The sequence below is a fragment of the Alexandromys fortis genome, unplaced genomic scaffold (assembly GCF_014885135.2).
Source record: "Alexandromys fortis isolate MF-2015 unplaced genomic scaffold, M_Fortis_MF-2015_v1.1 scaffold_0, whole genome shotgun sequence".
NCBI lineage: Eukaryota > Metazoa > Chordata > Mammalia > Rodentia > Cricetidae > Alexandromys > Alexandromys fortis.
This window is the reverse complement of record NW_026067949.1, coordinates 28,880,757-28,908,474: the sequence shown is the minus strand read 5'-3', so window position 1 is coordinate 28,908,474 and position 27,718 is coordinate 28,880,757. Positions and strand designations below refer to the sequence as shown.

At 47.1% G+C, this 27,718-nt stretch overlaps 1 protein-coding gene across 7 annotated transcripts in view; it reads left to right on the top strand.

The window, feature by feature from the left end:
- The first annotated feature begins 778 nt into the window (after positions 1-778).
- The window catches only part of Fryl (FRY like transcription coactivator), a 224,196-nt gene continuing 197,256 nt past the window's right edge, over positions 779-27,718 (top strand). For 6 of the 7 annotated variants that reach the window (XM_050149644.1, XM_050149641.1, XM_050149639.1 and 3 more), the window contains exon 1: positions 779-927. The gene's annotated coding sequence lies outside the window, so the exon portion shown is untranslated. The remainder of the gene's footprint in view (positions 928-27,718) is intronic. The other variant, XM_050149643.1, reaches the window with a different exon arrangement.

The following is a 27,718-nucleotide window of genomic DNA, read 5'->3' as shown; positions in this document are numbered from 1 at the left end:
GATTGCAAGATAAACACGGAAACCTCAAGGTTTTCAGACACTTTCTCATAAACTCTTCCGGGTGCTCAAAGCCAGAGATTCAAGGATGTGAGCAGAGTGGACAGGGAGAGCGAACTTGATAAATTCTCAGGAGTCAGTACTAGGATTTCAGGTGTGCTCACGCCGATCAGGAGACAGCCGGATTGGGTTCTCAGGATCCCACAGCTAGTGCGAAGTACTCCTTCCCCATCTGAAGATTTTTGCATCCTTCCCATCTCCCTTTCCCGCTTTCTCCAGTATGGGCTGTTTGTGCTCGACCCCTACCAACATTTAAAGGGAAAGGCGCTGAGAGGAAGCCAAAGTAGGGAAGACTTTCTGGCTGTCTTTCTCTCAGCCGTCCAGGGAGAGTGATAATAGGTAAGGGGCGTGCAGACTTGCCCTTCCTTGCCCAATCAGGTACACAGGAAGATGTCTTTCTACCAATAAAAATAAAGTTCGCTTTCCGGAGGCGGGAGGGTGAGCCTTGACTGCCAGTTCTCCAAAGCAACGTTGGAGGCGAGGACAGAGAGTGATTAGAGGTAGGGCCAACCCGGGGAAGGGGGCGGGGCGAAGGTGGGGAAACTCTGAGCGGCGGGGGGGCCGGCCAGTGAAGGGCGAGGACCACTGTTCCTGGTGTAGTGTCCCTCGCCAATCAGGAAGGCGAGGGGGTGGGCGGGGCAGGGAAGGGGTGGGCAGAGCTCGCAGCACCGCCGGGCGCCCGTCGGGCTCTGGGAGAGACAGAAATCCGGTTAAAATCAGAGTCGGAGGGAGGTTTAACCACGGATCGGTCCCGATCGGATTATTCCTTAAAGGGGACGCGCCATTGTCAAAGAGAACGAAGCCTGGGGCCCGAGGGCGGGGACCAGCGGCGCTGGAGGAGCGAGGCAGCTGCACGGGACTGGGGACCTGGTAGGTGCTGCCTGGGGAAAGGCGCTTCATTTCACTTTCTCTTCCAGCGCGGTGGCAAGCGCGGGGATGCCGGCCGGCCGTCGGCCGTGGAATCCGGGGTCCCCGGCCCTGGCCCGGCTGCCCTTCTTGCTGCGAGCCGCAAGGGAGGCGGACTGAGGTGGGCGGCTGCGGCTGAGGCTAGGGAGGCTCCTAACGGACGCGGGCGCGGCATAGAGCCGGGGTTAACCGAAAGCCCGTCGGAGCTGCGGCGGACCCGTGGGGAGCACCGCGCGCCCCGCTCTGCTGCGCGCCTCCTTCCCGGCCCGTGCCCGGCTCTGCCCGCGCGGCCGGCTGCCCTGGGCGCGCGCCGCCGTCTCCACGCGCGCTCCTCTCTTCCCGCGCGCCCGGCTGCCCTGAGCGCGCGCCCTGCGCTTCTCGGTGCGCCGGATCCGTTCGCACGCCGCGGCTTCACTGGGGCCCGGGAACCGCCCGGAGGGGAAGCGGGCGGCGGGGAGGTGGCGGCAAGCGCTGCTGCAGCGTCGCGCTCCCGACCGGACTGTGCGCGCCGGCAGGCGGCCTCGGGTGGAAAGGCGGCGGGCCCGCGCAGCGCGCCGAGTTTGCCGGCCGGGCCGGGCATTGTCCGCGGTCCTTGGCCGCGTCTCTCCGCCCACTGCCCGCGGTGCTGGGAGGGGTGCGGACCCGGGCGCAGAGCCCGCTCCGCCCGAAGCGGCGGCGCACCCCCGGACCCGCGCCTTCCGGAGCTATGGTCGGCCCGGCGGACTCCACAGCCACCGCCCGCGGCCCGGCCTGCGCAGCCCGGGCCCCCTGTTCGTAGGCAGGCACCGGCGCAGGCTGCTCGCCGGGCCGAGCTCTGCTGTGCAACTTTTCTTTGCCTTTTGATGGGAGTTGTTGCTTCCGGGCGGCAGGTTCTTCGGGCCCGGCCGAGCCTTTTTTTTTTTTTTTAGGCCGATTTCTAGGGCAACCTGGGGCCTGAATGCTGTCGATCTTTCCTACTGTTCCAGCTTTGTTCGTCGCCACCTACAATCGCTTTTCTTGTGGACTTTCGAGAATGTGGGACCACTAAGTCCCAGGCTGTGGTTTTAAAAGAGGGGGGAACTGGCCGAGGGGCAAGCGCTCTAGAGAGCTAAATTTGCCTTAACCTTTGAACTAGGGAGAATATTACCAGGACTCTACGCCAGGAGCTCTTTTGGGAGGGTAGAGGGAAAATACAGCAAGGCAGGTTGCCGGGGTGTGTAGGACTGGGGGGGGGGGGGAACAATGAACAACTTCTGGTGGAAATAAAAGTTGGTTCTATAAACTGCTGTTCCGCCTAGCAGGTGCCTTCCATAAAGCTGATCTCTCCTACTGAATGCAGGCATTGTAAGGACGAGCAGGCAGGCAGGCAGTCTTTCTACTGGTAAATCAAATAAGAGGTCTTTGCACTGTGAACATTATCCCAGCGTTGAACTTGTCAATACTTGCCGCAGAAATCATAGCTAGAAACAACACATCCCTTGTTAGAGTCCTTATTTAGAAAAGAATGTTTTCATAAGCCTTCATTTTGACAGTTTCTTGAGCAATGCTTTGTAGAGTACTTGGAGGCAGCAAGTTGCAACCTTATAAAGGAAGTAGCATCCGGCATGTTATTCTTTGGTCTTATTTTTGTTACTTATTATTAGAAGTGGCGTCCCATCCCGGTTGCCTTCCACGCTGCTGCTACTACTTTGCAACAGTGAATTTGGTTGAAACACCTGGCCTAGTTTTTTTTTTTCTTCAAGGAAATGCAGATTTTAAAATTTGTTTACAGTTAAGCTACTGTCTAATTTTTTTGAATGAATGTTGAAAGTTCCCAGTGTCCACAATAATAACACCAAAAATTATATTTGGGAAAGAAGTCCACCTTCAGACATTGATACTTGAGGGAGAATTCTTTGCTCTGTTGTAGAGGTTAGGAAATGAAGTCGCCTTCATTTTGATAATATCTGTCATTGTGCCACCTTATTATTTTAAATCTGTGCTAACAATATCAGACAGGTGTCTGACCATAATCCTCCTTGCTCATCATAGGAAGTAGGTGTATAAAACAAATTTAAAATTTCTCATTTTTCTTTATTTAGTGGCATATTTAGACGATAGACTTTTATTTTTTTAAAGAACACAAAAAGAAAATGTTCAGGAAGAGTTATCTTCGAAATGCCTGTGCTTTGTGTCCTGGACAACATGTGTTTTTTCTGTGTTTTCTGGGTGCTGTGTACATATTTCTAAGGTAATTTTGAGTCTCAGACTGTGCTTAGGGATTCTTGGGAGAGCCGGGATTGTCTACTATCTGCCCCGCTTCTGTGCAGATCTCGTGTGTAACTGCATGCCCAGAAGATGTACTGCTTTAGGTCTTCCTGACAGAAAAAGATGCTGTCTGACAAAGGCTGTGGAAGACACTTCTTCCTCTGACACAGGCAATGCAGACGTGCCCTCCTCCCTCTGAGCATCTTCAGACCCAGTGAGATCGTTGATGACAGTAACAAGTCCTTCTGTACAGACTGAACCCAGACCTGGTGCACTAGGCAAGCCCTGGACCTCTGAGTCCTGTCCCCCACTGGAGGGAGGGGTCATTGTCTGAACAAGAGTATACCAATGATCAAAAAGTGGTTTGCTGTTGGACAGAGCTTGCCTGTCTTAGTCTCACTATTTTTTGTTGGTGCATAGAATGGTGATTTAATTTTATAAATACCTGTTGGGTATTATAATTCTTCATTCACTTAATCACAGTTATAGAACTAGGCTTGGCCTGCCATCACTGTCTGCCGAGGACCTGTGTGTTTTAGTTTGGGGGAGATAAAGTGGAAATAGGTGGCAGTCTTGTTCAGAAATGGAGTGGAGTGTGTCAAAACTACTCTCCACGGGAGACAGAGGGGTGTGTCGGAGCCGTACCAGGTCCAGAGTAACAGTGACTCAGGAATCATGGGTGACGAAACACTGACTGGGAAAGAAACCGTGGCCGTAGCAAGTTTCATTGTGTGTATTTTACATAGAATATTTTTGGATGTGGATTGGGTATGTATGTTACTGTCTTAGCTATAAATATCTGAAGTATTTTGGGGGCGTCAGAGCTTGAGCTGCGGATTCAGCTGTTCCCCTGCAGGGTGGGCAGGTCCCATCCACCCCAGGCCCAGCACATCACCTTGTCTTTCTTCCAATCTGCCCTCTGTCCCCCTCTGGGCCTATAAGGTGTTCTATTAGCCACCAATATTCTATAAACCGAGAACTGTAAAGGATACTTGCTTATATCTGGAGAGAAGTCCTGACGTGAGTCTGTCGCTAAAGTTGATGAGAAAGAAGCGTTTAGACTTGGACTGTCAGTAACGCCGCTCGCTCACTACATCGCAAGCCTTGTTAGTGAGTTGTTGTCTATTTTTCTGACTTTTATTCTTTACTGCAACCTTGGGGCTGTCTTAAATGATTTCTCTTGAAAATTTTAGCACGTTGTGATTATTGGGAATGAAGGAGAATAATAATATTTATGCAATTCTTATTAATTCACTAACCTCTGTAATTCTACTTTATTTTGCCTCAAATACAAGGGTGCCCCGTGTTCAGGATGTGGCCATAGTATTAAAAACAAACAAAACCTGACCAACTGTAGTGTGCTGGAACATTTTTACCTGCTTACATTTACCTGTATTTTTTTTTTAATACTAAAGAACGTGTTTTTTATTTATCTCTTTTTTTGGAGTGCATGATTAAGCCTAATTTCTTGGTGGTTTTCAATTTGCGTAATCCCTAGAGAGAACTTTTAAAACTTGCTTTGCAGCTCACAGTTTGCTCTCGAAGTATCCCAGGGAGAAATGCAGATTTGTTCATAATCCCATCGCGGAAGGGGTTTTGCTCCTCAGGCTGCTCAGCACAGAGAGGGAGCAGGGTATAGGCTGATGAAGTAGGTGAATCTATTGTTCTAGGTGCTTCTTTGTGACTGCAGAGAAGTTCTCACTAAGATTCCAAAACAGAAAACCCAGCTGCCCTGGCTGAGAGGCAGCCTCATCAGGGGAGAGTCTCCATTCATTAGTAAATCTGAGGAACTGTGCCTGCTGTGGAGGCCAGGGCTGGCACTGAGGATTAAGTCAGTTAGTCACCTCTTTGGTTATGGCTCTGAATGGCCTCTGTCAGGCTAGCCTGGCGGCCCCATCTGGCCTTCCTGGTGAGGGGGTTCGACTGTGTGGTGCTTTTTTTTTTTTTTTTTTTTTTTTTTTTAAACCTGTGAGCCCTGACTTGTTTTCTGGGATTTCAAACAATGCTGTTTCCTGTGGGTAGGATTTTTCTGAAATTCTGCCTAGATATGTCTTTCCATTCATTGAGAGAATACCATTGTATGACTCTGTCTGTATCTAAACAAGCCCTTCGTATTTGGCTCATGGGGTAGCGGCATATTTCTTTTTAAGCCGAGGCACTAAAATGAATCAGTGCTTTTGTTAACATTGCTGGACTTTTTTTTTTTTCCCTGTGAAAATAATTTTGAAAAATCACTTGTGTTAAAATTTATTGTGAAGTAGCCAGGTGGTGGCGGCACATTGTCAGCACTTGGGAGGCAGAGGCAGGCAGATCTCTGTGAGTTCGAGGCCAGCCTGGTCTACAGAGTGAGTTCCAGGACTTCTAGGACTGTTAGACAGAAAAACCCTGTGTCAACAAACGAACAAAACCAAAAGACAAAACAAACAAACACTTATTTGTGAAGTGTTTGGCTTTATACAGGTTCCTTTAGTATTGACATTTCTCCTTAGCCTTTGTGCTCATAAGGGAAAGAGTTGAATTGTTCAGAAACAAGGAATAGTGAAAGTCTGAAATCTGGGTTCAGCCAGGCTAGGGGACAGTCTGACTGAGGGTGGGTCCTATAGAGCTTGACCATAAGGTAGCAATTTTGATTAGCCAAAATTTGTGAGAGTGAGCTGGACAGGTAACTCAGTGGCTAAGAGCTTTTGTGGCTCTGAGTAAGGAGCCAGGCTTGGTTCCCAGCACCCTCGTGGTGACTGACAACCATCTGTAACTCCAGTTCCAGGGGCTCCAACGCCCTCTCCTGGCCCCCAAAGGCACTGCATGCATGTGGTACACTGCCATTCACGCAAAGAAAACACACACAGAAAATAAAACTAAATCTTAAAAAGGAGAATTTGTGTGGAGTAACAAAAGATTCTAAAGCATTTTCTACGATTAGTTATTTATTTAATCTGTGCGTCTGTGGAAGTCAGAGGACAACATGTGGGACAATGTTCCATTCTCCTGCCACGCGGGTTCGTGGTGTTGCCAGTCTTGGTTGCAAACACCTTTGCCCGCTGTGCTATGTCACTGACTCAGGAATGACAAAATTTAAGCAACAACTTTATTGAAGTTTAATTCACACGGCATATTCAACCCATTTTAAATTCTTGCTGGGCAGTGGTGGCGCAGGCCTTTAATCCCAGCAGAGGCAGGCGGATTTCTGTGAGTTCAAGGCCAGCCTGGTCTACAAGAGCTAGTTCCAGGACAGGCTCCAAAGCTACAGCGAAACCCTGTCTCAATAAATAAGTAAATAAATAAGTAAATAAATAAATAGGTTTAGCACTTTAGTATATCCCCCAGATTTGTGCAACATTGCCAGAGTTAATTTGACAACTTTCTGGATTCTTGGTAGCCCTGATCTACATTGTGTCTATATATTCGGCTGTTCTGGATATTTTGTCTCCATAAAAAGCAACATTTTGGTAACTCTGTATTCTGGTCTCTTTCAATTGGCTTCAACCCTGGGAGTAGTAGGTCATGTGATATGTGTGTCACCAGGTACAGAGGTGCTCCACAATGAAAGACTCCTCCTCTTGCCTCAGCCTAGAGAAGGATGGGAAAGACTTTCTGCCTGGGAACAGTACTGGACTCACGCTGGCAATTCTCCTTTCTACCAAACAAACAGCTTAAGTCTCACATTCTCCAGGCTGGGCTTACAGGGAAGCCGGTCCTAACTTGATCTTGATGAACTTGCCTTTGCTGTCTGTGTTGGGATGAGCTGGGCAGCCCTTAGTACCATTTGGGTGACTGATCACTATGGTCCACAGATGATACTATTTTTGTTATTGAATTTTTTTTTTTATTTTTGGAGACAGGGTTTCTCTGTGTAACAGCCCTGGCTGTGCTGGAACTACCTCTGCAGACCAGGCTGACCTCAAACTCACAGAGATCTATCTGCCTGCTTCTTCTTCCCGAGTACTGGGATTAAAGGCATGCACCACCACCCAATTGAAAATAATTTTTTTAACTATAATATATTCTGATTCCAGTTTCCCCGCCCTTCTGTCCTCTCAGAGCCTTCCCATCCACTGAACTCCACGCCTTCTTCGTCTCTTGTCTTTAGAAAACATACAGGCAACAGCAGCAACAAAACAGCATGAGACACACGGACACAGACCATTAAAAACACAAAACCGGAACCAAAAGACCAGGCAGGTTAAAAAAAAAGGCCTGAGCAAAACAATACGCGACAAAAACCCTTCAAAACATCATTGGTTCCGCTGTGTGTTGGCCATCTACAGCTGAGCATGGGGCCTGCCCTTCAGTCGGTCCACAGATATTGTTAGTCACCTCTTCCCGTTCTTATTTTCTGCCTTAAGGAACGCAGTGGCCGTTTGCTCGGTGACGTAGCCACACTGTTTTATATGTGCCACCTGAAGGCGGATGACGTGCAAGTCATTCTTTTAGGAGTCTTTCCCCACTGGTCACAGTTTCATAGCTTTCTGGTCATTTCTTTGCCCAGTTCTGAGAGGTGCCGGGGCTCAAACCCAGGGCTAGGCAAGCACTCTATCAGCTCAACTGCCTCCCCAGCCCATTGCTTTGTCTTTTGGGGATGACAGAATGATCCTTTTTGGAGAAACCCAGCGCTCCCAGGCTGTTACCTTCCCCATCTTTCTGGATGTGTGCAGAGAGTTCTGACCAGCTCCCTCCACTTAGACGCCAGTCATGGTCAGATACGTCTACCTCAGAACACCCTTGCTGAGGAGGCGGTAAGGTGGCGTTGCTTTGTTTCTTTGAAGGCTGTCTAAAAGTCGATTAGAAGATGATTAAAGGGGCTGGAGAGATGGGAGAGGTGGCTCAGAGGTTAAGAGCACTGATTGCCCTTCCAGAGGTCCTGAGTTCAATTCCCAGCAACCACACGGTGGCTCACACCCATCTGTAATGAGATCTGGTGCCCTCTTCTGACCTGCAGGCCTACATGTAGGCAGAACACTATATACATAATACATAAATAAATCTTTTTTAAAAAAAGATGATTAAAAACTTGTTCACTTCAACACAGCCTCCTGTTTTATTATTTGATTTACACCTAATTCATGTGTGTGTACACGTGTGTTTTCATGTTTGCATGTTTGCTGTGGGTGGAGGTCAGAGGATGACCTGTGGGAGTTGGTTCTGTCCTTCTACCATGTAGGTCCTGCTGACTAAAGACAGCTTGTTAGGCCTGGTGGCAAGTGCCTTCACCTGCTGAGCCAACTTACTGACATCTAGGATTGTTACACAGAAAAACCCTATCTTGGGGGAGAAAAAAAAAAGAAGAAAGAAAGAAAAAAATATGAGGAGACTGGGAACCAAGAAATTCCCAACACAGTTATCACTGTTGAAGACTGGACAGTGGGTTCTCCTCAGAGCTTCTAGGAACATGACTCTCTGGACAACCCAAGTTTAATCCCAGTGAGACCCATTTTGGGGTCTGAGATGTGTTTCTGTTGCTAAAGATACTAGTTCTGTGTTGATTTCTGAGTGTAGTCATTGGGAACTGATTTGGCTGTGCGTACACACTAGGGGCTCAGCCCGAGTTTATTTTCTTACTATAACCTGCGCCAAACAAAGTTAATTTTTCCTTTCGAGAGTGGAAGGGTGCTCTCCCTCTTTTGCTTGAGCCCCAGCATCCCGTTCCCTCCAGCTCTGTACCTCTGTCTCTTCTGTGCTGTGGGGGGGACTCACAGAGCTGTCTTATTTGGAGAAACCTTTGCCTGTCCTGCTTTCAGTGAGCACACTTGCATCCCCCTGACGCAATGGACAGCCTTCTGTGTGATAGTGGCGTTGTTTCTTAACTGGTCCAGGTTGATTTCATGTACTCAGCGCTGGAAGAAGCATCAGCCCTTGTGACAGAGTTAGAAGAAAGTGGGGAGGTTTGTTCCCGAAGGATCCTGCTGTAAACAGTATGTAATTAAGGCAGCAAAGGGTGGGAAATGCCACAGGAGCCAGCTGTGGAGGCAGCAGCAGGTTTCAGGCAAAGGCATTGCAGACTAGAGCAGTGTCTAAAAGTCTTGTAAAGGATGGTTGAGTGAGGCTCTTACAGTAAAGGAGCTGGGGAAACAGGCTTCAGTGAGACGGCACACAGTATGAGAAACCAGACGCTTGCCAGTTAGGTTGCCTTACCTTTGGTAAACACATGGGAGCAAGTTTCGTGAGCTGCCACCTGGGTGCCGGGAATTGAACCCCTGTCCTCTGGAAGAGCAGCCAGTGCTCTTAACTGCTGAGCCATCTCTCCAGCCCTTGCCTTACGTTTTGTAACCACATGGGACAAAGTTTTGTGAGCTGCCGTGTGTGGATGCTGGGACTCAAACTCGGGCCCTCTGTAAGAGCAGCCAGTGCTCTCAACTGTTGATTCGTCCTCTAAAACCTATGCCACGGTCTGTGTGTGGAGGTCAGAGGGCAACTTGTGGGAGCTGATTTTCTACTGCTACCCCTTGGATTCTGGACATTGAAGTGAACTCAGTTCATTAGGCTTGGTGGCAAGGGCCTTTCACCCCCCGAGACATCTCAGGGCTCTACCTACTGAACTTTATAAGCTGAGGAAAAGTTCGTGAATTAAACAAAAGTACAAACTGAAGTCGTAGTCAGTTGACGGCCCAAGATCTGATGGCCTCAAGTAGGATAGAGATGTCTTCACCAGGGGTTCCCTGGAGGGATACATCCTGCTTTTTAATTGTTACGTTTGTTACTATAAAATCTCAGTATGGTTTGGAACTTAGTATAATCTAATCTGATTCATTAGGCGCTAAAAGCATTGATGACATTGTGTGTGTCACCTGCCTTGCTGTGCTCACCTATGTCTGCAGTGTAGAGACCGGAGGTCAGTGTTGGGTGTGCTCCTCTGTTGTTCCCCCACTAGCTCCCAGCTCCCCATCTCCATCAGATGGGCTGGCGGTCGAGCCTCTCAGTTGACATGTTGCTGACCCCCACTGTTAGGATTATAGACTTGCGTAAATGTTTTATTGTGGAAATCAAATTCATGACCTCATGCTTGTACCACAGTCCCGTTACTCATTGAGCCATCACCCCTGCTCAACACACACTGTCTGTCCGTCCGTCTGTCCGTCCATCATCTATCTATCTATCTATCTATCTATCTATCTATCTATCTATCTATCTATCTATCTATCTATCTATCTATCTCTCATCTATGAGACAGGGTTTCTCTGTTAAACAGTCCTGGCAGTCCTGGGGAACTCGCTCTGTAGACCAGGCTGGCCTCGAACTCACTGAGCTCCACCTCCATCTGCACCGCAAGTGCTGGGATTAAAGGTGTGTGCCACCACCGCCCCGCAAAAATATTTTTCAAGGTAAATATTTTTGCCTGGGGGGGGGGGCAAGTAGCCCAAGTAGGCTGGCCTTGACCTCACTAGGTAGTTAAGGGTGACCTTGGGCTTCTATTTTCCTCCTGCCCCCTGCCTCCCAAGTGCTGGGGTTGCAGGTACTCTGTATTTGTCTAGTTTGATAACATTAAATGAAGTTAGTGTGTGTGTGTGTGTGTGTGTGTGTGTACACGGGAGAGTATGTGTGCCAGTGTGCTTGTGGAGGTCTGTTCTTATCTCCATTTTGTGTGACCCTGGACTAGAGCTCAGGGTGGCGGGCCCCTCTCCAGTCCAGGTGACACTGGGTCAGCTCACCAGCCCTGAAGTGCAGTTTTAGATGAAAGTCCTCCATGAACTGTGTAAGTCAGTCACGGCGCATTGGTGTGCTTCCTTTTGGAGAGAGTATTAAAGTGTAGACAGGAGAATGCAGAAGACACGGTGTAACTGGGCTTGAGAGACTCAACAGTATTTCTCTGCTGTTGGTGCAGTTATTGGCTAGGCCAGTGACCATACAATTAGGGAGAAAATGTGATTAGTTGAGTCACACCTGTAAAAGTTCCTGAGTAATGAATGAGCCGGGGACAAGTGGGTGGAAATGTCTAGGGTCATGCTGAAGTAAATTGTGTGTGCTTTGTCTGTGCCTACCTACCAAATGTCCAGGTGAAGTGAATTTTGTGGGGTTAACTTACTGAAAATAGCAGCTGTGGCCGAAACGCCCAAGACCGCGTGCTGTTTGGATGGGCCACGTGCGTGGGTTCAAAGGCCAGCTGCGTAGCTACAGGTGTGTGTGGGGGGGGATGCGGTTGAATACCAATGGTGCTGGTATTTAATTACTGTAATGAGCGCAGCGTGGACGTAGAAAGCAAAGCAACGACCAGAGGGTGCACAGACCAGAGGGTGCACAGAGCGGCGATGCGGACGGAGGGGGAGGAGGGGCAGGGCTAGTGCTCCATTATTCTTGTGCTGTGCTATACACGACTGGTATACTGTGTAGAGGTAGCATCTCCAAATGGGCCAGAGAACAGAAAACACCGTGTTGATGAGAAGATAGGGAAGTTAAACCCTCTTCAGCTGCTGTGGAAATGGGGGATGGTCCAGCTAGCTGCTGTGGAGAAGCAGCTCTGAGTTTCCTCACACGGCTCACCGTGGACTTCCCGTGTGCTCCAGATAACCCTCTTCCTAGGTATAAACTTCAAAGAAATGAAAACAGTTATTTAAGCTAATACTATGGATAGTGGGCACTGAAATATTGTTAACAAGGTGATAAGTCACTGACGGGGCTGTTAGCAAAAGACAAAGGGCAGATAGAGTGTTGATGAGCAAGGGGGACTCTCAGGCACTGCAGGTGCAAATGGATTGAGCACAGCTTTAATGCAAAACATTATGGGATGGCCTTTATCAACTGGGTAGTAGTCGAGAAGGAAGAATGTCGGTTTTTGGAAGAGGTATGTGTACTCTTGTTTGGAGATAGCTTGGCTGTCTGTTTAGAGAGGGTTTTTTAAAAAAAAATATTTATTTTTATGTGCATTGGTGTTTTGCCTGCATGTATGTTTGTATGATGGTGTCAGATCTTGGTTGTGAGCTCCATGTGGGGGCTGGGAATTGAACCCAGGTCCTCTGGAAAAGCAGTCAATGCTCTTAACTGCCGAGCTCTCTCTCCAGCCCTGGAGATGTGGATTTTACCCCAGTGCAACACGGTGTGCCACTCAATAGAGATCTTTTTAATGGCATTAACATTTATGGACCATGTTTTTGTTATTTATTAATGATGTGCCACTTAGTGAGGGAATGGGTAGTCTTTTCTCACAAATGGTGCTGAGACCCTGGATTTCCATGTCGGAAGGGTGGATTTGAACCCCTGCCTCACACTGTGCACTAAGTAAGAGTCAATCAGTGACCTCAGTGTGAAATATTGATATTCCCAGGAAGAAACCAGTCAAACCATAGTGAATGACCTTGTGCCAGGCAAAACCGTTTTGACTAAGACCCAAGCCACAAGCAGCAAAATATTAAATCGGTCAATTGACTTGCATCCAAATGAAAGATGGTTGTGCAGCGAAGGATACTATCAGAGTGAAGAGATGACTCACAGTGTGGGAAACAGATTTGCATGCCATCACTCCTAAGGGACTTGGGTCTCAAGTACAGGGTCTGTCCAGGTTCAAGCCAGTTGGGGTCCTAGTGTGGTTTCCTAAAGACAGAGAAGTGGGCACAGGCTTGCACCACTAACCAAGAAGCTATACACAATTGGTACCTGCTTGCAAAGGAAGAATTAGTGTACCCCAGTGGAGTTCCACTGGTATATTATAACACTCCAGGGAACCTCATGCTCAGGAGTAGATGGCCAAAACAAAATGAGTCTTTTGTAGACTTTTTGACTTATATTGCTTTGTTTGGCCTTTTTTTTTTTTTTTAAATTGGTCTTTTGATTGTATATTTTGGTTTCTGATTTTGTGTCTTCATGGTTATGTGTGTGTGTGTTAATTTTTGTTTTTTTAAAGAGAAGGAGCCAGGCAGTAGTGGCATACGCCAGCACTTGGGAGGCAGAGGCAGGTGGGTCTCTGGGAGTTCGAGGCCAGTCTGGTCTACAGAGTGAGTTTCAGGACACGTTTTAAAGCTACACAGAGAAACCCTGTCTCTAAACAAACAAAAACAGAAAGAGAGAGATGGGGGTCTTGGTGAATAAAGAGCAGAGGGAGGGAAAAGCTTAATCAGAATATAGTGTAGGAAGTTTTTGTTTTCAATAAAGAAGACCAAAGGGGGGGGGGCTTAGGAAATGAAAGGTAAATAACCAGATTTGAAATGCTTAATAAATCCCAAGGCAGAAGAATTCTTAGTAAAAACTGCGAAGTGATGAGAAATTAGAGATTTCTGGTCTCATGATGGGATTGAGAATTGAAATCCTCCCTCCTCAGCTGGGTTTCCCTCACTCCTCAGCTCTCTACTGCTGATGAAGTCTTTGGGGCTTTATTTTTCCTGTAAGCTTGTTTTTTTAAACAGCCACACGAATACTAGTTTCAGACTAGTGAGTTCCAGTTACATTTCCTTTCTAATCCTCAGTGTTAGGACCCCAGTCCAATAGCAACAGATGTGTCTGGCTCACTGTCGAGTAGGCTCTCTTTTTTTCCAGTTTTCATGTGTGTATATATGGTGCGCGTGTATGTGTGTGCGGGCACAGGTGCACATGCTTGTGAAGACCTGAGGCTGGTGAAGGAAATCATCCTTGATTGCTCTTCCATCTCATTCACTGCGACAGGGTCTCTCAATTAAACCCAGAGCTCACCCGGCGGATCCCGTGCCCCCTCTTTCCGAGCTGGAGTTGCGAGCAGACAGCCCTCACTCAGTTACTTTGGTTCTGGGGATTGGAACTCTTTTCCTCACTATTGCCCTTTACCCCTGGGTCATCACCCTGGCCAATCAAAGGGATCCTCTTCTCTATGGTCATCAGGTGGCCCAGAGTCAATGTCCTATGTATATTTTTTCATGCCCGCCACCGTGTCCCATCTTTCCCCGTCTGTTCTGGTTTGGGGCTGCTTTCATCAGATTGTTGACTCGGAGGTTTCTTGTGATTTCCTGGGTTCTGTCTTACTGCCAGCAGCTCCCGTAGCCCTAAGCATCCTTTCAGTAGTTATGTGCAGAGAGGGTAGGTGATGTTTTTGGGTCTTTTTCTCCCTCCTGTCCCTCTGTCTCTACTTACTCAGTGCCTGGCTTTTTACGTGGGTCCTGGGATCTGAACTCAGGTCCTTTTGCTTGTACAGCAAGCCCTTTGCCAACTGGGCTTGTCTCCCCGGCCCGTCTTCTTCCTTTGAAACACGTCTCCCCACAGATACGAGAGTATACGTCTGTAGTTTCGGCACTACAGAGGCGGGAGGATGGCTGCACATTTGAGACCAGCCCAGGCTAGAGCCCGGTTCAAAAGATTTAAAAGAAAAAAGAAAAACAAAACAACAAAACAAAGAAACAAAATAAATCCAAACCTCTACAGCAACAACAGCAGCAAAATCATGTTTTTGGAACAGTTTAAGGCGGGTGGTGTGAGCTGCTGTCTGGGTATTCCTTAGATCCGCTCATTCGGAACATGTGAAGGTACTGCTTTCTTTACCTTTGCTGAGTGTCTAGACACATCTAGGGTTTTAATTCTGGTGAATCTTTCTCTGAGATATATTTGTTGTGTAGGTTGATGAGCTTTGTTATGACTTTTCACATACACACACATACACATATACATACACACACACACACACCTTTATTCTCTATGTTCCCCCTCCGCCCCTCAATCATACTCCTTCTCTTCCCAGATACCATCCTCTCCCTCCTTTTATGTCATCCAAATCCATTTTTATACCTAGATGCTCATATGAGAGAAAACTCGCCGCACTTCTTTCTGAGTTTGTTTGCTTAGCATGCTAATCTCTAGCTCTGTTCACTTTCCCACGAGCGACATGATTCCATTGTTCTTTATGGCTGAATAAAATGTGGCAGATAGCAAGAGTTTTCTGCTCTTAAATATTTCACCGTACATCACTCAAAAAAAAAAAAAAAAAAAAGGACCCCTGAGGTGATCTGAAGCAGTGATTCGACCCTGAGTGGCATTGTGGTACCCTGAGTTGTCTTCTCTGGGCACCGTATGTCTTAAACAGACAGGTTGGCCCAGGTGAGGCTGCCAGACTGAGTCACACTCAGGCCGCTGGCACCACTGAAATCAAGACAGTCCTTTGGAGAAGTGTTACGTACGATAGGCGGGGGTTGCTCGGCCCGAACCTCCCGAGTAAGAGCTGATAGTCTGGAGAACAGGTGCTGCTCTCTTGAAGACCAAGCCAAACTTGGATGCAGTCAGTAGCTAGAGGGCCCCAGTTAACCTCGCCATCCTCATGCAGCAATGGCCATGTCAGACATGAATGGGCGTACATGAAGTCCATATATAAACCCAGCCATAGCCAGAGAAGGCCCCTCATGACAACCTCCTGTCCCGTCAAATCTTTCCCTTCATCACTTAGGCAGTTCTTCCAAGGTTCTCCTCAGGTGACCTCCCTGCATGTTTTCATTGGCCTTGGGTAAGTTGGGTTACTAGGCAACCTATCAGTCCATCACTGTCGAATGGGAGCTTTATCCAGGGGTCCGAGGGACAGACACACTCACACATCTGCCCACTGGTTCCCGAACAAGAAAAATGGAGAAGTAAACGGAGGTCCTTAGTGAGGGCAAGAGTGGAAAGACTGTGGCTAGCCGGCCACCGCGTTCTTCTGGAGAGCTCTGTGCACGTCTTTCTTATTCCTTAATTGAGAAGAGACGCTGCGCTCCTGTCGTTAAGCCAGCCTCCTAATTATTCTGTCTTTTGAGTAGACTCCATTCCATTCTTCTTCCTGGAGTTCACCAAATTTCTGATTTAATAGGATGAATTGTCTCTCCTGCTTCCCAGCTGCCGTCCGGGGACTTATTTCTCATTTGGTTCTTGGATCCTGGCCACCGTTTCTTGTGTATCTCGCATCAAGCTTTATTCGTTTCCACCCTAGTTTTGCTGAAGGACACCTTGAAGTAAATGTACTTATTCTGCCTTCTTCCTTGGCTGATGGTTTATAGGAAAGCCTGTGCTCAAATAATTTCGTTTTGGAAGAGTCTGAGACTCTGTTCTCTGCAAGTGTCTAGTTTGAAATTATTTTTTTTTTAAAAAATGTTCATTTGGTTTTCTGTGTATGGGTGTTTTGCCTGCACGTGTGTCTGTGCACCATAGGTGTGCAGCGTCTGTGGAGGCCGGAAGAGGGTATAGGATCCTCCAGGAGTGGTTCGAGACATTTGTAAACAGCTGGCTGGGCAGTGGGCTCTCTGGAAGAAGCAGCCCGTGGGCCGTCACTTCAGTATTTGAAATTCTATTTTTGATCCCTTTCTTTTCGGATCTTTTCTGGGTGCCCTTTTCTTGGTTACTGTGGACATTTCCCAGACTTGGTCGTCTGACTCCCCTTCAGATTTTGTACCTTAGTCTTGTCTTGTGATCTGGATTTCTCTGCCCTGTGGTTGGTCTGTAGAATTCCCTCGACCTGGGCGATAGGTGGTGTGTCCTGGGTCTGTTCCTCTGCTCCTGACGGGGGGAAGTGTTCAGGTGTGCACGGCTCTTGTGTTTCCCAGGTTTCTCCTCAGCCTAGAGGCACAATATTGAGTGTTGTTCAGACATTTCTATGTTTTATTTACCTGGCTAGTGACTGGAGTCCGGGTGACATAGACGGAAGCATGCCAGGATTTTCTTGAATTCACCGAGGTAAACATGCTGGCCTGTGACCGTTGTCTGGTGAGCCTGCCATGCTTGGAGCTGTTGTGGCTCTTTTGCGTCATAAAGGAGAAAATAAAAACGAAAAAAAAAATTTGGAACTGTCAGACATAGACATCAAACTAACTCCATGTCATGTATGTTAACTTCTTTGGGGCCAGGAAAAAATACTGTAGCTTAAGGAAGGAAGAGTTTAATTTGGTTCACCATTCCAGAAGGAGAGTCCTTAGTGGCAGGGAAGGCTTGGCATGGCGACACATTTCATCCATTCGTGGAAATAAGTCAGGACAGGAAGTGCGGTGAGGGTGTGACTCCGGTTCGGTGAGGGTGTGACTCCCTCAAGGCACACCCCCTAGTGGCACACTTCGTTTAGTAAGGTTCCACCTCCTAAAGGTTCCAGAACTTCCCTGAACAGCGTCACCAACCATGTGTTTAATGTGACCCTGTGGGGACATTTCTCACGCAGCTTCCTCACAGCTTTTTGTCTCATCCTTTTTAGAAGGTCTTGCAGACTCATCCTTTATTCTCTTGAATTACACGTCGTTTTTTTCTTTTTGCTGTCTCTGCGGCCACCATCCTGGTGCACGGCGCTCTTTGCCTACCTGGGCCACTTTAGTAGCAGCACTTCCGGAGGGTGCAGCACATGCTTTTGGCCGGTTTAGTTGAGGGTGTTCCATTTCTAGTGTCCTCTTTCCTCATGGGCCCTTGTAACAGGCTGCAGAGACTAAATATCGCACAGAGGGTACGGCCAGACATGTGTTTGACTTCTTCAGCTGAAGCTTGAGGGAAGAGAATGAAGGGCACCCAGGTCAGTTAATCCATAAGGCTCATGGGAACTCTGTCATCTCTCTGCCTATCTATCTATCTATCTATCTATCTATCATCTATCTACTTAGCTACCTACCTATCTTATCTATGATCTATCATCTACTTACCTACCTATCTAGTCTATCATCTATCTGTCTGTCTATCTATCTATCTATCTATCTATCTATCTATCTATCTATCTATCTATCATCTATCTACTTAGCTACCTACCTATTTATCTATCTACCTACCTACCTACCTGCCAACCTACCTATCATCTATCCACCCACCCACCCACCCACCCATCTATCTATCATCTGTCTTGTTTGTCTGTCTGTCTATCTGAGAAGGGATCTCTCTGTCCTAGCTATCCTAGAATTTACTATGTAGACCAGGCTGGCCTTGAGCTCACTCACCCACCTAAATGGTGTGCGGCAGGTGCCCAGCTGAAGTCCTTACCCGCAATGACTGTCCTTGAGCATCACTTCAGGGTTCCAGCAGAAGAGCCCTCCCTGACCACCATACCGTGGCGTCATTTGAGCAGCGCCGCCCAGGAAACCGCTGCCGGGCCTGGATGTTTTTAGGGAAGCCTGCATAGCTGGGTTGGCTGAATCAGAGAGTAGTTTCTCCCGCTGAAGGGCAAGACTTGTGCTAAGGCTTCAATCACAGAGAACTGCTGGCCGCAAGGCTGCCTGCCTTGGTGTTTCTGTCCCTCTTTGCAGGGTTCCTACAGTAGCTGCAGCGAGCCCTGCAAGTGGCCCTGGCATGTCTTGTCTCTCCATGCTAGAATCTTCTGACCCTTACCTCAAGCATCACCTTCCCTGTAAATTCCCATGTAAGGGTGACCGTAGCTCCTGCTTGCTATGGTCCTTTCCTGCTTTCTCTTTTTTCCTCAGTTCTTAAGCTCCAGCTACTTACCTATGACTTCCTGTCTCCTGCTCTTCAGGTGTTAGCTACAGGAAGGGTAGGGGGTCTTCATTTCTCATGCTCTTCCTACATCTTCCCGGCCGTGGCAATGCCTGACGCCTAGCTGGTGTTACATATGTGTTATGTATGTGCGTGATTTGAGTGAGACGGCATGTGTTTTCCATGTGTGCTGCATAAGCCATGCGTGGGCCAGACCTGAATGGGAAGACTCTGATGGAGTCTATGTGTGCCTTCTCGCCTGGAAATTCTAGTGTTTGGTGAGAAGGAAGGAAGAGGCCCAGGCTAGCAACACACATACAGTCTGTCACTGTTTGTTTTGCCAGCGTGCCACGGACCTAGACATACCTCAGAAGAAGGAATCTTTTTTTTTTTCTTCCAGAAGTTAATCTGATTTTATTTTCATTCCTTTTAATATATTTTTTGAGCTATGTATTTTTCTCTGTTCCCTTCTCTTCCTCTCCCCTCCTCTTCTACCACCTCACATGGTCCCCATGCTCCCAATTTATTCAGGAGATGGAAGAAGGAATCTTAACTGAGGAGTTGCCTCCATCAGATTGGCCTGTGCCTCCAGTGGACACATCTCTGGGACATTATCCTGCCTCCCGATCAAGGTGGGAAGACCCCAGCCCACTGTGGGTGGGGTGGCATTCCTGAGCAGGTGGGTCTGGGCTCTATAAGAAAGGTAAGCTGGCCTGGGGTGGTGCATACCTTTGAGAGGCTGAGGCAGGTAGATCTCTGAGTTCGAGGCCAGCCTGGTCTACATAGCCATTTCCAAGACAGATAGTGCTACACAGAAAAATCCTGTCTTGAAAAACCAAATAAACAAATAAAATAAAAAAGAAAGATAGACTATGAGCCTGGAGCAAGCTCGTGAGCAGCATCTCCTTCGTGGTTTCTGCTTTAGTTCCTGCCTCCTGGTTCTTGCGCTTCCCTCCCTAAATGCTGAACTGAAAATGGAAGGTGCCCTTTCCTTCCTGAGCTGCTCTCGGTCAGTGTTTTGTCACAGTAATAGAACCCAAACTAGGACACATGCTTTTCTAGAATGGCCCACCGTGTTTCTCGTATCCTCCTGAGTAGCATGTGGTCATCCCATCACGAACAGTCAGAGATAAAGCTGGGAAATGTAACGTTTGGGTAGACAGCCATTTCAATAGCAGAAACTCAAGTGGCCTATTGCTAAGGAAGGGAGAATGAGTCGAGATAGGATAATTGGTGCTTAGTAATCTGAATGAGTGAATGCCCAGTCCTTCCTCTGTGTTGTCTTTAAGAATGTTCGCATCTGCACAAACATCTTTAGAAGGTCCTTTATTTGAGAGAGAGAGAGAGAGAGAGAGAGAGAGAGAGAGAGAGAGAGAGAGAGAGAGAGAGAAGAAGGAGGAGGAGGAGGAGGAGGAGGAGGAGGAGGAGGAGGAGGAGGAGGATGAGAGAGAGACTATGAATGTGGGTGCATGTTTGCCACAGCGTGTGGCATGCATGTGGAGGTCTGAGAACAACCTCGGGTGTTGGTCCTTGCCTTTTGAGACAGGGTCTCTGTTGTTCCACTGCATACAGCAGGCTCCCTAGCCCGTGGCCTTGGAGAGAAAGGATTCTCTGCCTCCTCTCTCTCTGCAGGGACTCTGGGGCTCGCAGATGTTTGCTTATGCTATGTTTTCAGATTTTAGATGACTGCTGGAGATTTGAACCCTGTTCCTGAAATGTTTAGAGTAAGCACTTTTACCCACTGAGCTTTGGCTCCAGCCCTTAGCATCTCCTTTTGATAGGAGTCACTTATTAATGAGAAGACTAGTGTTAGACTGGTTCATTGTCTTTAAAATACAATATAATACTTTTTTTTTAATAAAAAAAAAACTTTGAAACAGTGTCTCCCTCTTGCTTGAATGACAGTCCAAGATGTAAACACAACTTGTTCAGATGGGGTGGAAACAGCTGGAATTTGAGGCAGCCAAGGGGCCCCTTGCTTCTTGGCAAGAACCTCAGCGCAGAGGAAGATGCTGGGAGGACGGTTCTTCATTGATTCATGTGTTTTATCTGCTGCTTAATGAGATACTCTTAGATAGCAGCCACATCTAGACGTCAGGAAGAAGGATATGAGCTGTTTTTAATCTGAAGAATATATGAAGAAATTGGAATAAAGTAAAAAAAGCAACCCTTTAAAGTGAGCTCCAGCATTGTCAGGTTTTGGTGAGTTTTGAAGTTCTCCACATATGACTTAGAAATCAGGGATGCTATTTACTTTCTCCTTTGATTTTTTTTTTTTTGGGGTGTGTGTGTGTGTGTGTGTATTTGTGAGAGGAAACTCAGGATCCTTTCTCCTTCACTTTCTCTTGTATCCACACTGCCCCCGCTTACTGACATCCTTTCTGTCTCCCTCCCTACATGAGCTCTCACCAGCTTTCCCCCATTGTCGGGTCAGGGGAGGATTTTATTGGTTCAGCAGTTGACCTTTCTGTGGTATCAGTACTGCCCTGTGGAAACCCACCCAAAAGCCATGGTTTGCAACAACAGTCTTTTTATTTTGCTCACAGATACAAGGTTTCCTCAGCTCAGCCAGTCCTTCCTCTTTTAGATTCCCTTTGAGGCTGCCTGCGGGACAGAAGGCCTGGGGTTTCAGTTGGCACTGTCCTGGGAAGATTCACACAACTGGGACTCCTGAGCGGTCCCTTCCGGTGGTTTTTTCACAGGGACTCTGAAGAGCAGGACTCCCGTGGAGGACTGTCAGTTGCTAAGTGTGGCCTTTTCTTTTGTGCCTCAGAGTGGACCTCACTTATGCCTCAGTAAAGGGGAGGGGTAAAGGGTCCCCCTCCTTCCCAGGAGCATCAGAGAATCTGCAGACCTATTTTAAAACCACTGCCTGGCCTTTTCTCTGTTCTTTGTTCAAATTAGACCAGTCAGTATTGGAGCAGTCCAGTTCCTTTTGCTGTGCCTCCTAATTTTGGGTACCCAAGGTGGGGGAAAAACACCAGTGTCATATGTATACCTTTGCTTTATGCCTTTAATCCACTCAGGAGGCATAGGCAGGCAGATCTCTGTGAGTTCAAGGCCAGCCTGGTTTACAAGAGCTAGTTCCAGGACAGTTACCAAAGCAACACAGAAACCCTGTCTCGGAAAAAACCAAAACCAACCAAACAAACAACAAAACAAAACAAAAAAAAATTCTCCATGATTTAAAATCCACTTCCAGCAGATAAGGTGCATTTCTGAAATCCCAGCAGTCAGGACTGTGAAGCCAGAGGTCTGTGAGTTTGAGACCAGTCTAGGTTCTATATCAAGACACTGTTTTTTTTTTTTTTCCTTAAAGCAGGCATAGTGGCACATTCATGAGGCTAATAAAGGAAGATGATAAATTTGAGGTCAGCCTAAAGTGCACATGGAGATCCTGTCTCAAGAAAATGATCAAACAAAATGAATATATTACATTAAAACATAATGATGGGGCTGGTCAGATGGCTCTGTGGCGAAAAGACATGGTGACCTGAGTTTGATCCCCAGGACCCACGTGATGGAAGACCTTCATGTATGTGTGCACCTGTAATTGCATAGGTATTTGTGGAGGTACCACCTGACATTTCACTGGATATTTAATATACGATGCTCAGCTCAAGCTAGCTAGCATACCCATCAGCTCAAACCCAATTTCTTTGTGTTGAGATCATTCAGATTCTTCAGTTTTCTTCACAATTTCTTATAAATTTAATTCTCTTCAGTACTTGTAGTTTCTAGTCGACAATGTACTTGATTTAGATCTTGTAGGGAACCGAAGTGCCTCTCTTTCTCTCTCTCTTTTTTTTTTTTTTCCTGAACTGAGGCCCAAAACCAGGGCCTTACTCTTGCTAGGTAAGCACTCTACCGCTGAGCTAAATCCCCAACCCTGAATTACCTCTTTTTAAATGACTGTAGACTTTAATCTCCTCCCTGACACCAAGAATTCTCTGCTTCTGTCTTTTCTTTTTTACTTGGTCATCTCCGGGTCCCTCGATCTGTTTCCCTCCCTCCTCATGCTTGCTAGCATCACTTCAGGCACCTAGAATACCGTCTAGAAGTCTCTCCTTCCTCTGCTATCTGCCACTTTAGAGTGACTTTCTAAAACTTGATTGTGACTGGTACCGCTGGCCCAACTAAAAGCTCTCTGGTGCTGTGGTCCAGATCCCTGAGCACACATATCCCAGTTTCATCATGACTTGGTTCTCGCAAAATCAGATCTTAATTCTCATCGTTCCACACTTACGCACTTTTCTTTCTGGTGTCGCCAGACCGGATTTCTCTCTGTGCTTTTAACTTCCTGTTTCTTCCGTTACCCGTTGTCTCCGCACTGTATCGTATATCTGTGTGTGCAGAGTGTCTATGTGTTTGTGTGCACGGTCTGTAATGCGACATTGTTTAAGAGTATTATCTCTCGGAGGGCAGCGAGGTTCACCACTGCTACCAAACACATCACAAAACAATTTATATGATTTAGCACAGTTCTTACCATGTGGGTTGGAGCTATTGAGGATCTCGTAGCATATTAATATTTAACCTTTTGCACATAACAGCGTTGTGGTAAGTATAGTGAGCCGCTTCCACTGTTGGATGATCCCTGTAATTAGCCTAAGTGTGGGATAGACGGTTTGCGATGGTTAGAATTGTGCAAGTCAAAGTTTTTACGTCCCACAGTTGTTTCACTTTTAGGTAAAAGCACACACCCTCAACGCAGTGTGTGTGTGTGCATGATAGTTTTCATTTATGCATGCTTTTGGGGGGCACACCGTGTTGCCCAGGCTGGCGTCTTACCATGGGTTTCCTGTCTCTCTGCCGCATGTTGGCATCCAGTGGTACACCTCCATGCTGGCCTTGCCCCTGCAGCTCTTCTCTCAGACGGCCTAGCTTTTATGTAACTTCTTGTTTTGCAGCCTTTGATTTTTGTTTTTTTAAACCAGGTACATGCAACTAATTTGTTGGCTTTCACTGTTATTCTATTCTCTAAGATTCTTTGAGGCTCTCTATATAACTTAATGACTTTGAACATGTAAACACTAATTAACTTATGAAGGGGTTGACACTTTGCCACTCTTATTTATGATGCTTGTTAGTTTCACAGGCCCATCCTCCTTCCTCCCTCCCTTCCTCTTCTCCTTCCTTGTATACAGCAACTTTATTGAGGTGTAACTCATGTACTATAAAACTACTCTTTAAAAGTATGTCATCCAGGGCTGGAGAGATGGCTTAGCCATTAAGAGCATTTGCTGCTCTTACAGAGGACCTGGGTTTGGGGTTCCCAGCACCCATATTGTGTCTCACGCACTTGTAACTCCAGTTCTAGTGGATCCAGCACTTGTTTCTCACCTCCCTGAGCCCTGCATGCACGTGGTACACATGCAGAGAAAACACTCATACACCCAAAAATAAATAAATGTTTTAAAAAGCATGCCCTCCAATGGGCTTTTGAACATTTATATTACCCCTAAATTTGAAAACATTTAGAACTTTTTTATCATCCCCTAAAGACATCCCTTACCCATTAGCGGTCATCTCTCCCTACTTACTAATTTCTGTTGTGTCTCAGAAATTGAGTCATAGGCTCTCTTAATATTCTTAGCATACTTATTGTCTGCTTAGTTGCAGAAATCCTTCTCGGATACTAATTTGGATTGTATTAGTGAGTGTTTGCTAGAGCAATTAAACTATGATGTCAGTGTGTGCGTGCCCGTGCCCGTGCGTACGTGCACGCACACACACACATGTCCACGCAGGTAGAGGAGGGCAGACAGACATGAGAGTGTTTGGAAGTTCTTAAATTTTAAGGAATTGGCTCCGTGGTTGTAGAGACTTGGCAAGTCTGAAGTCTGCAGAGTAGACGGGCTGGCTGGAGACCCAGAGAGGAGTTGTAATTTGGTCTGCTGGCCAAATTTACCAGTCTTCTAGAAAGATTGGAGTTTTTCCATTCAAGGTTTTACCTGATAGGATGTAGCTCACCCACAATTTGGAGGCTGTTGGGTTTTGTTTGCCTGTTTTGAGATAAGGGTCCTCATATCTTTTCTAGGTTGGCCTTAAACTTGTGAAACTCTTGAGTCAGCCTTCTGAGTAATCGGAATTACTCACAGTTTGTTTTCCTTATCCCACTAATTTATATATTAATCTGATATTGAACATGTGTTCAACCACCTTGGCACCATGCCTAGCCCCAAACGGACATATAAAACCAGCCACCACACAGGTGTTTTAGAGAGGTCTGACAGAGAAAAGTTGGAAGAATTGTGGCGGAGGGCGCCTTTGTCCTTTCACCTCTCCGGGGAGAAGCTGTAATGTGGACCAGCCTTAGACCATTCCCAGCCATGAGCTTCCCTGTCTGTTAGACTGAGTTTGCATGGCTTCCCATCTAATCAAGGTGATCTGCCAGTCACAATCAGAGACTTCCAGGTGTGCCTGGTGACTTGTTTCCCAGGTGATTTTGGAACCTGTCAAATTGACAAACCCTAGCCATATTAGCTGGAAATACTTGGCTTCCAGAACTCCACACCGTCAAAGATTGCCTCTGACTGTCATTGGCTTCTCCTCGGCTTTCTTTCCTGGTTCTTATTCTTCTTCATGCTAGGCGCCCCAGGACTTGGCTCCTAGACCCCCTTCTCATCGAAAATACTGTCTTTATGACAGTTGGTGTAGTTGGATATTCTCAGTTATTCCCTGCTGTAGACCAGCTTGGGACTCCTAGCTAGCTGGCCTTGGTGTTATTTGCTGGATAGCACAATCCAATTATGTCAGTATCTGCTATGTAATGAAATAACGTATTCCCATAGGAACCTCCCAGAAAACAGCAACACTGAAAGAGATGTTACTAAGAGTCACCTTATAGTTGATCACTAACATTTACAAACCTTTGGCTAAGTTTTTAACTTGGTGTTTGTGTTACGTATATATGTATGTATGTATGTGTGTATATGTGTGTATGTATGTATGTCTATATGTGTGTGTATGTATGTGTGTGTATATATGTATGTATGTGTATATATATGTGTGTGTGCTTGAATATATGGAGGCCAGAAGCCAATACTGGGTGTCTTTCCCAGTTGCTGTCAGCCTTATTTTTTGAGACAGGGTCTCTCATAGTACCCAGGACTCACCGATTTGGCTAGGCTGGCTGACCCATGAGCTCCAGGACCCATCTCTCCACCTCCCCAGAACTGGGACTGGATCGGTGTACCACAGCACTCAGCTTCTTATGTAGGTGCTGGGCCTCTAAAACTCAAGCCCTCTGTTTACATGGAAAGCACTTTACCAGCTGAGCCATCCCAGGTCTTGACATGGAGAGCAAGCACTCTGGTCCTCCTGAGCCCCTTCCCAGCCCTCCTTTGCATATTCACCTGTTCATTTATTTTATTTATTTATTTTTAATCTTATTGTGTATGGATGTTTTGCCTGCATGTATGGCTGGGCACCATGCATGCAGAGGGTGTGTTGGGTCCCCTGGGACTGTGAGCTGCCTGGTGTATGGTGGGGCAAGTCTTCTGGAAGAGCAGTCCCCGGCTCTCCAGCCCCCCCATTTGTGGTTTTAATCACCATCCTGATCATCCCCCAAAGGAACAGCTGCCTTAGAAAGCAGATGTTTTTACCCTCACACCTTTGAGGGCCACTTCTATCTGAGTTAAACACTTGCTGGTCTTTTCCTTGTACCAGCCCTCTCCTTACACGGTGAGTGAGTGTCCCTCACACACCTTGACTGGCGCTGGTGAGCTGCCCCCAGCTGTGCCATTGCGTGGCTGTAACGGAGCTGGAATTACTTCTTGCCTTTCTCTCATGGCTAGACGCATCAGTTGAAGATTGCAGTCTGTACTTAGCTTAACAAACTCAATGGAGGGAGGGGTTGGGCGCCGACTGTTTTCTTTGGGGGCTCATCTTAGCGGTGTGAACTGGCAGGAGGCTAGCAGACCATAGCAGACAACAACTGCCCGGCCCGGGTGCGGACCTTACCTTTCCTTTCCCCCTCCTCCCCTTATTCTTACCTTTTTGTACTTTTGTAGTAATTCATGATTTGGGGGCCTGTGAGGTGACTCAGGATCTAAGGGCACTGGCTGCCGAGCCTGCGGACTTGAGTTGGATCTGAGGAACCCACATGGTGGGAGGAGAGAGTCAAAATTGTTACACCTATGCCATGGCATGCATGTGCACCCCCGGCCCCCAATAAATAAATAAATGTGAAAGCAAACAGCAACAACAAAAACCCCAACAAACTCAACATTCGGCGCAAAGTGGGGCATTTCCCTTTCTAATTGTTAAGCTGCTTGGATATTTTCTTTTGTGGCAGTCACTGGGGCAGGCTTTGGAGCAGGAAACAAGGTTACTTTAGGTCGTCCTCTGAGGGCTTCTCTCCCTCTAAAGCTTGTTTGCATGTAGCTTGATTGAGTTACTGCATAGGAAGAGAGGAGCCCGTTGAAGATATATCATCTTCTGAAGATTCGGGGCTGCACCTCAGCATGGGAGAAAGGGCACACAGTGACAGTGAAGATTCCCGACGCGCTCAGCTCTCTTGCAGTTTCTCTGTGCCACCTCCTTCAAGAGCAGCCAAATGGAAATGCAGGGCTTTGCTGATATTCAGTGTTCATTTTATTGAGTAAAATATGAGCAAGACACTGGATGTTTTCAAAGTTAGTGTCATCCACGGCAGGGTTTACCTAAGCAATGATTGGTTATTGAGTCCTTGGAGTAAGGAAATGGTGATTAATGGCTGTCTTGGGAGAAATACGGCCATGGTGGTTAATGGCTGTCTTGGGAGTGTCTGCCTCATCAAGGGGGGCAAGTGTAGACATTGTAGAGAAATCACGTTATTGAGAGCATGGGGGGCAGCAGTTAGTTTGCATAGGGGTGTCCATGAGGCCTCTTTGGGGAGGTGGCATTTGCATGGTCTGGATGAATGGAGGGAGCATGTGCGCAGGCGCGTCCTGTGGAAATTTGTTTTAACTGGAAAGCTGGCTATGGCTAGAGTAGGGGAAAGAGAGCCCATGTGTTTCCTCATGTCTGTGAAACACTGTTAAGCATGGGTTTGAGCCAGAGAGGACAGTGGCAGTGACCGTGGTAGCAGCAGCCCTGGAGAGAAAATGGCCAGGTTTGGGAAAGGGCTACGAGAAGCACTGTTCGAGGAGCCATGGCTGTGTTTGCCAAGCACCGAAGCACCACAGGAGGGACAGGCAAAGCTTTGGGTACAGGAAGAGTTGAGCTTGGGATCCTTTAGGTG